A 9,863-nucleotide genomic window follows, 5' to 3' on the forward strand; every position below is an offset into this window, starting at 1 on the left:
CTTGATGTCACATGATATCTCTACTTAATAAAGTTCATGAAAATAATAATTAAAGTTGTTAAGATTAAAAACTGACACAATTGAGACACGAGGCAACAAAGGGAAAGACCTGTATTAGATAGCTTCTGAAATCTTATTCATTACTACTTGTTCTTACCTTTTAGATGTATTAAATTAAATTAGAATCCCGAACTATGTTAGCCCACATGGATCAAATGGTCTGGGCCTAACTAACACTGGCCCAACACCGGCAGAACCCGGATGATTTACACTTACTTGTATAGCCAAATTGTTGTACATATATTTTTCCATTTATTCTTTCATTGTATAAATAGACTGAGGGTACACAATTGTAAAGGGATGATTCATTATTCACAAAAATAAAAAGCCAGTTCTATTTCGTTTCTCTCTAACCGACACTAAAACGAACTAGGGTTCATATTCTACAAATCCTCAATTATCACGATTCTTCCCACAAATCAACATAGTATCAGAGCTGGAGGGTGAAAGAACACCCAGCTTGGAAAACAAGAGCTGATGCTGCACTCCAGGTAAAACCTTTGTGAGAATATCTGCAAGTTGTGACTTGGTGGGAATGTAATGTAAGGAGATCAAACCAGTTGTAAGTTGTTCACGAACGAAATGACAGTCCAATTCAATGTGCTTTGTGCGTTCATGAGCTATAGTATTTCTGGCAATGCTAATGGCTGATTGGCTGTCACAGTGTATAGGAACAGGAGCAGATATGGAAACACCCAAATCACCAAGTAAACGAACCAGCCAAGTTATTTCAGCCACAGTCTTTCTCAAGGCCCGGTACTCAGCCTCAGCTGTGGATAAAGAAACAGTAGGTTGCTTCTTAGATTTCCAAGAAACAGGACTCCCTCCCAAAGTAATGAAATAACCATTGACTGATTTTCGAGAAGTGGAACAAGTGGCCCAATCAGAATCCGAATAAGCATGAAGAGTGAAATCCTTGGTGTCATTCAATAGAATACCCCTATCAGGTTCATTTGCTAAGTATCTTAAGACATGGAGGCCAGCTTGAAGATGAGCGGTGGTAGGTGCATTTAGAAACTGGCTCAAGTGTTGTACTAAAAAAGAAATGTCAGGTCTTGTGTGTTGAAGAAAATTCAATTTTCCCACCAATCTCCTAAATTTAGAAGGATCGGACAGTAGTTCACCAGAAGTAGGAGTGAGTTTGGAATGTAAGTCCAAAGGAGCAACAAGGGGAGAAACAGAGGAACAATGAAACTCAGTAAGTAGTTCTTTAGTGTACTTGTGTTGATTAACAATGAAACCTATGGAAACTCTGGAAATCTCAAGTCTAAGGAAATAATGCACATTGCCAAGATCCTTAATCTTGAACTGAGTATCCAAAAAAGACTTAAGGGAGTCTAGTTCTGAAATGTCATCCCCAGCTAACAAAATATCATCCACATACACTGCAAGGATAACAGTAGATGTGGCAGAACACTTGGTAAAAAGAGAGTAGTCATTAAGACTTGAAGAATAACCTCTGGGCAATAGGACAATGAAAAGTTTGGCAAACCATTGTCTTGAGGCTTTCTTGAGGCCATAAAGGGACTTCTTAAGCTTACAAACAAGAGAAGAAAGTGGTGTAGAAGTAGAAGAAACAGTGAGACCAGGTGGGATTTTCATATAAACCTCTTCAGACAAATCCCCATGTAAAAAAGCATTGTTCATGTTAAGTTGATACACAGTCTAAGAATGCTTAACAGCTAGTGCAAGGAGACATTTGATGGTAGTGAATTTTACAACAGGGGAGAAGGTTTCATGGTAATCAATACCAGCCTTTTGAGTGTCCTCTCTAACAACAAGCCTAGCCTTGTACCTTTCCATACTACCATCATATTTTTGTTTAACCTTATATACCCATTTGCATGGAATAGCCTTTTCGTGAAGTGGTAGGGGAACAATATCCCATGTGTTATTAGCCTCTAAAGCTTGAAATTCTTTCATCATGGCCTCTTGCCAAGCAGGGCGTGACACAGCCTGTTGGTAGTAAAGTGGTTCGCATGCTAGAAACAGAAGGAATAGGGAAAGAAGAAGGGACAGAACAGCAGAGGTAATCATCAAGATGGGCAGGTCTTGAATGGGATCTAGATGATTGTCTAGTAGGAACAGAGATAAGAGGAATAGGAATGGAAGGAACTGAGGTAGAAGATGGACTAGGTGAGCTAGAATGGAAAGGATCACTGGATGGAAGAACAGGTGATGGTGGATGATCAGATGTGAAAGGAGATGCAGAAGGTGGAGAAGGTTGACTAGGTGGATCTAAAAAAGAAGAAGGTGAGGCAGAGGAGGGTGGAAAGAATTGTGAAACAGAAGAGATAGAGGGAAAAATGTGTTCTGTAAAGGACACATTTCTGGAAAAAAAAAATAGTTTGAGATTTTAAATTTAAAAGCTTATAAGCTTTCTTCCCAAAAGCATATCCTAAAAATATACAAGGTATAGCTCTTGGTTTGAGTTTATCCCTCAAGAGAGGTGGAACAGTGGCAGAAGAGAGGCAGCCAAAAGATCTAAGGTGAGCATAGGAAGGTAGATGCCCATATAACATCTCAAAAGGAGACTTATTGGACAAAACAGAGGAAGGAAACCTATTTATTAGATATGTGGCAGTGAGAACACATTCTCCCCAAAATTTAGTAGGAAGTTTGGATTGGAACAAAAGGGCCCGAGATGTTTCAAGTAGGTGTTTGTGTTCTCTTTCCACTACTCCATTTTGTTGAGGAGTGTGTGGACAAGAAGTCTGATGAATTATACCAATGGAAGTGAGAAATTGAGCATGAATGGTGGCAGAACCTAATTCAAAAGCATTATCAGTTCTAATTGTTTGAATAGAAGTTTGGAACTGAGTGGAAACCATAGAAATGAAAGCCTTGATGACAGAAAAAGCATTGCTTTTACAGGAAAGAAGATGGGTCCAAGTCATCCTACTCCAATCATCTACAATAGTCAAGAAATATTTAAAACCATTGTAGGTGTTGGTGTGATAGGGGCCCCAAAGTTCTATGTGGACAAGTTGAAAAGACTTTGAGGATGATGTGGATCTCTCAGGAAACAGGAGTCTTTGCTGCCTAGATAAAGGACAAATGGGGCAAGTAAAAGACTATCTAGAGGAGAACTTGCAAGGTAATTGAGAAATAGACAACATTTTAGCAAAAGGCAGGTGGCCCATTCTCTGGTGCCAAAGGATGTCAGTTTTATTTAAAGGTGTAGCTATATTACAATTAGGGGAAGGAATGAGACATGTAGTGACATCAGTTACATCAGAATTCAAAAGAGAAACAGGAACCATATTTAAATCATCAATTCTAGGGGCAGGAGAGTGTGAGACTACATTACAAGGAATGGCATGGTGAGAGGAAGCAGCAGTGGGTAGTCTAAGAATGTATAGACCATGTTTAGCTTTACCAATCTCCAATGGGCTCTTCAGAGAAGGCCCCTGCAGAGAACATGAGGAAAGATCAAACACAACATAACATGTGAGTTGAGTGAGTAGTTGATGCATAGAAATTAAATTGTAATGGAAAGAAGGTACGAATAAGACATTGTGCAAAGTAATGTCAGCAGACAAGGAAAGTGAACCAAAGGATGCTATTTTGGCTTTGTAACCATTTGGTAAAGCGACAAGAGAAGGGAAAAGTAAAGGTTAGATGTTTTGAATGAGATGTTTGTGAGGAGTCAAGTGATTTGTAGCTCCAGAGTCTAATATCCAAGAACTAGAGGATTTATGACTAGCACTGGATGTAATGAAACCATATAATTTACTAACAGAGTGTAAACCTGCAAAGTTGGCAAAGACTTGTGAATGTGGATGAGCAAGATTAGCAGATGAAACCTAAACATGATGGAATAGTTCCAGCAGGTGATCATATTGTTCTTTGGAGAACCCATGTGGTGTGACATCGCCCTCGGAAAAAGTACTGTAAGAAGATGGTAAGAGAGAGTTCTACCGGGCACAAAGCGTGCTTTTTTGCCCTTTGTAAACTTGAAGTCAGAGGAAAACCCATGCAACCTATAGCATTTATCAATCCTGTGCCCTGGTCTCTTACATTACTTACAAACCAGATCAGATTTCCTAGCTTCAAAATTCACTCTTTGACTGAAATTCCTATTAGAATTTGAAGTACTTGGCCCAGCATTGGAGTTGTAGTTGCTTGGTCCAGGATGAGATTTGTAATTAGCAGAGAAGGAGACTGATTCAGATGAGAAAGGAGAATCAGAGTGAACCTCCTTCTGTTTCTCATCCCTCACAAGAATAAAGTAGGCTTTTTCTACAGTTGGAGCAATGGTCATCATGAGAATGTTGCTTCTAATGTTTGAATAAGAATCATTCAACCCAGAAAGGAACTGCATCAGTTTTTGTGCCTCAGTCATTTCATTCATAGCCCCACAAGTGCATGGAGATCCTAAGGAAATAGTGCTAAGCTCATCCCAATAGCCCTTGAGTTTTGTATAGTAAGTAGCAATATCTGAAGGTCCTTGGGTAGTTGAAGAAATAAGCCTTTGAAGACTATAATATTGGGATAGATTTGGGACTCCATATCTTTCAATTAGATTATTCCAAGCTTCCTTAGCAGTTTTATAGTAAAGGATGGTTTTAGCTATATCCTTGGACAGGGCATTCATTAGCCAAGCTTTAACCATGTTGTTACATCGTTGCCAGTGTCGATAGAATTGAGAAGTAGATTCAGGCTCAGCATAGGTTCCATCTACTATTTGAATTTTGTTCTTAGCAGATAATGAAATAAGCATCCCTTCCTTCCATTCACCGAAACCCGTACCATTGAAAGGAACTGATACCAACATCGTTCCAGGGGTATCTGATGGATGAAGGTACAAAGGATGAAAATGATCGATAATGTCACTACTCATACTACCAGATACACTAGAATTTGTCCCAGATTCAGTACCAACAGCCATATTTTACACAACTAGTACGAAATAGGTCTAAATTTTGCAACAATCAACAGAAAAACTCCTAATTTTCAATAGCAAATTGAACGTAAACGCAAAACAGGAGATAATGAAGGAGATATCACCGATAAGAAGATCGAATTTGTGATCGAAACCCTAATCTTCACCGAGAAATGACGAAGAACCACTTCGAAAACCCGAAGTTAAGACTTAAAAACCCGAAATCGCAAAGTTCAAAAAACCCTAGATTGTTTGGATTTGCAGAAATCACCAACAATTTTGAACGAACAAGGGTAAATCTCCAGGATATTGCTCTGATACCATGTTAATTTGTGGGAAGAATCATGATAATTGGGGATTTGTAGAATATGAACCCTGGTTCGTTTTAGTGTCGGTGAGAGAGAAACAAAATAGAACTGACTTTTTATTTTTGTGAATAATGAATCATCCCTTTACAAATGTGTACCCTCAGTTTATTTATACAATGAAAGAATAAATGGAAAAATATATGAACAACAATTTGGCTATACAAGTAAGTGTAAATCATCCGGGTTCTGCCAGTGTTGGGCCAGTGTTAGTTGGGCCCAGACCATTTGATCCATGTGAGCTAACAAACTATTCTTAATCCTAAAATCAAGGGATATGTTTTATGAGCAAACTAATTTTTCTTGGGGCAGTTGGGAACTGGGGTGTCATCTTTCTTTCTGATTTAATGTGCATGTTGTATATGTTTCCTATTTCATGCATCCTAAACAAAATAATGAATAAAAATTTATGATTTAAACTTAATAAGTTCGATCTTTATTTTTTTTTAATAGTAACGCTAGATTGATTATACACTTAAAATCATATGTTAAAGCTTAGTATATATTAGAAATTTTAGTAAGTTTTCTCATATATGTATATATTTATTTATGATTTATGTTGAAAATATTAATTTTAGATGAATCTGGTAGGGCTGCATCCGCCACTGCCAATAATTGTGGCAAAGAGTATATAACGTATCTTTTCTGCACAAAATGTAGACTTAAGAATAAACGACCAATTTAAAGAATCAAATCACTCGTGTATAGTATTTTTTTTAAATAAAAAGACAAATATTGGGTCACAAATTGGCTTTCAGAACTCCAGTATATTTGTTTGAACAGAAGTACCCGGACGAGTACATCTCGATAAGCTGTTAGCCAAAACCCAAAGTGACGTTAACAACTTTATTATTACTAAAATAGTTATCTAAATCTTGAGGGAAATAAAAAAAGATTTTCCATGAACAGCTTCAGATAAGAACTATAATTGCCTTTACAATGGGAATCAAACCCAACTCTCAAAATTTAGAGCTTTCGTCTAAAGAGGTAGCATCTTGGGTTTGAGGAAATCTGGTGCAATTTTGAATTGATCTCCCATAATGGACATGTAGTTAATTATTGGAAAACTGAGCATTATGTTTTTTCCTCTTTTAATCTTTTGCTTATTTAAAATTGTATACTAAATGATAAATCGAATTAAGGAGAGATTAGTAGAAAGTGAATCTAGACCTTTATTTTAAGACACACGTTGATAATGTCAAGGTATGCATTGAACATTACTGACAGGGATAGTATTGGAGGTGATCCCCTCCAGCTAATATGAGAATTTACTTAATGCTTTACCACTTATATTATAGATTTACAATGCATCTCAAATTAGGGAAATTAATTCAATTTTCTTTTTTTGCTTATCAATCGTGCTTCAATTCTTGGAATATAAGTTAAATTCTCCATCCTTATATCTAAGTTTTTCCCAACTTTCTTTCATCTCAACATTATCTCACTTTTTGCTTCTTTTCCTGTTAGTAGATCACTAAGTCTAATCCTCTTCTGTCTGTATTGGTATGAGACAGAAGAATTGAATCATACTATGTTTAGAAGTCCTTATCGTTGAAAAATCGAGCATTAAAACAACATCCTCAACAATTATGGCCAAAATTTTCCGGAGAATAATTTTCGTTCTATGTGAATTCTAAAATTGTACCTTAATTACTATGTCACGGAGGATGGTAGTTGTAGGTTTTATTATCGCACACATTTCAACTATCATATTGTCAAAATGTGTGCGATTATAGAACCTTCAACTACCATGCATCTTCCATGACATTGTAATTAAGGTATAATTTTTGAATTCGACATAGAAAGAAAATTTAGTCCTTCGGCAAATTTTGGTCGCTGTTGAGGATGTCGTTTTGGGGATCGATTGTCCAATGATAAGTATGATTCAATGCTTTCTCCATACGACGTCGCAACAAAAGAAAAAGGTTAGACTAGTGATTTACTGACGGAAAAAGAAGCAAAGCATAATAAGACAATCAATAAATCAAATCACGATTAATAAGAAAAAAAAATTTTAGTTTTCCTAATTTGTGGTATTTGTAAATCCGTAGCACACGTGGAGCGTTAAATAAACTTTCATTTTAGCTCTTTCTTTTCGTAATTATTTTTTGTCGCAAAAGTAACAACTTTCATATTTCTTAAATGTCCTAATTAATTATATTTGAGAAAATAAAGAACACTATTATCATCAAATATTTTAGTTTTCTTACTATCCTGACATTGTTGTTGCCCGTGTTTCTGTAACGTCGTATTTCTATTGAGCCGAGGATCTATCGGAAATAGTCTCTCTACCTACCGCAGTAAAGGCGAATTCTGGCTAGACACTCTACCCTCTTCGCGTAATTGGATTACAAATTATAATAGTATGTTGTTGTTGAGTTATTTTCATCAAATAAGAACAACATACATTATGTATTAAAATGTATGAACTAAATTTTAGTTTGATTCCCTTTGTAACTGGCAGCTGGGGCTTCTCAGAAAGTGTTTTTGCTCTTGTGGTGATTGAGCTAGCATTAGCAAGGCTTGTGCACAAGTTCTAATTTGCACCGTCAAAAGGGAGAAAAGAAGAAAGATTTGACCATGACTGAATGCACTGGCCTCACTATTCATAGAAAATTATATCACCTTTGCAAGCAGTAGATGCTCCATGCTCCTGTTAATTATTGCTAATAATAATTTCACGATATGTAACAACAAACAAGTGTACTGGTCTACTAGTCTACGGACCGTACTTATTGGGGTGGGTTGTCAACAAAGTACTTACCTAACTTACCCTGATAAGAACGACTAAAAACTTTGATAGATAGCGAAAAGTTGCGGCCCCATAGCACATAAAATCATACTCTTAAGGAACTTATTAGTTGAGGACTCAGGAAGGTTCTTTCTCATGCAGGCCTTAACCAGACCTTTCTTCACCAGATAAAATTTAGGAATAATTATTTGGCATAACTTTCTCTAATAGGTAATTATTGATAGTAATTATTAATAATAATTACCTTTTAATTTATTTACATTTAGTAGCTATAGTGATTTTGTAAATTATCATTCATAGCTATATCAAAATTGTTATCTATCAGTGTTCAAACCAGTAATTCAGTGAAACCTGTAATTTAGTAAAACCAGTAATTTACTAAAATCAATTTCTGTTTTTCAAAAACAAAACCGTTAAAGACAGAAATTAGATGAAACAGAAAATTTCCGAGCCCACAAGTTTCTTGTGTGTCCTTAAGAAATCTAATCCTCTCACAGTTTCCAAGGTTAGTGGATTAATTTCTCTCAGGATAGAACGGAAAACTATTCTGCGAAAGCGGCAATGCAAATTGCAGAACTTCAGCGAACTCAAATGACGGCAGCAAATCACACGACTCTACGATATTTTTGTTTTAAAAACAAATGGAGAGAAATTAGAGGGGAGAGAGATTCAGATTTTTCGGTTTATATAATCTGAGGCAAGGCCTCTGAATTTATAAGAAGTGAAAGGGTGAGATGAAGAGGTGCAATCCAAAAGGTGCCTCTTCCATTTCCCATTTACACCCTTTAAAAAACCCAACAATCCCCCACATGAATGAGGAATGACTATATGTTTAAAAACATGCGTGAAAAACTGCGTGATTTGCAAGCAAGGACTGATCGCATCTGGATAAGTAGGTTTCCCTTTGAACTTTTCGTATTGAACATATGTCGGATATACTCGGTCAATCGGTAGATTTGATATCTTTGAACCATCGAGCTTTGGTGTATACCTAGACAACCACATGTCCCCCAATTAATCCTTTAACCGTCTTTGGTTCTCATTGTTGTGTTCGTTTCAACCATGAACAACGCCTGGTCTCGTAAGTGCGTAGAGAATTGGCCTTACAGAATTCTCCTTGAAGCAGCTTACACTTCACACTTACATAGGTGTTCCTAAATGTGTAATCCTATAGATATACACTATTTGATATACCTGTATCAAACTTAGAAACCATTAAAAAACTTTAATGGTTTATCCTTATTACTGAACATTGTCTTCATCATGAGAATAGACCAAAAATTTTGTTTGACAATGTCGGTTCAATCATAACTTTGTTTGATCTCCTTGAACCTAGATCTTGGGATCTCCAGTCTTGTAGGTAGAGTTACCGCCATGTTGACTTGTCCTCGGCCATAGTCCGATTCCCTTAGTTGACTTCTCAACCGCCTCTCTAGCTAGGCCTTTTGTAAGTGGATCTAACACATTATCCTTTGACCTTACATAGTCAATTGTGATAATTCCACTAGAGAGTAGTTGTCTAACGGCATTACGTCTTCGCCGTATGTGACAAGATTTGTTGTTATATATAAAATGCACCCAACCGTTCAGCCGTTAGGCTATCGCAATGTATGCATATAGGAGCCAACGTGGACCATAATGGAACGTTTTTCAAGAAATTTCGGAATCATTCAACTTCTTCACCGATCTTGTCTAAAGCTATTAATTTAGACTCCATTGTAAAGCGGGCGATACATGTCTGTTTGGACGATTTTCAAGACACTGCTCCCCTACCAATAGTAAAAACGTATCCACTCTTGGA

The sequence above is a fragment of the Lycium ferocissimum genome, chromosome 3 (genome assembly GCF_029784015.1).
Source record: "Lycium ferocissimum isolate CSIRO_LF1 chromosome 3, AGI_CSIRO_Lferr_CH_V1, whole genome shotgun sequence".
NCBI classification, from domain to species: domain Eukaryota; kingdom Viridiplantae; phylum Streptophyta; class Magnoliopsida; order Solanales; family Solanaceae; genus Lycium; species Lycium ferocissimum.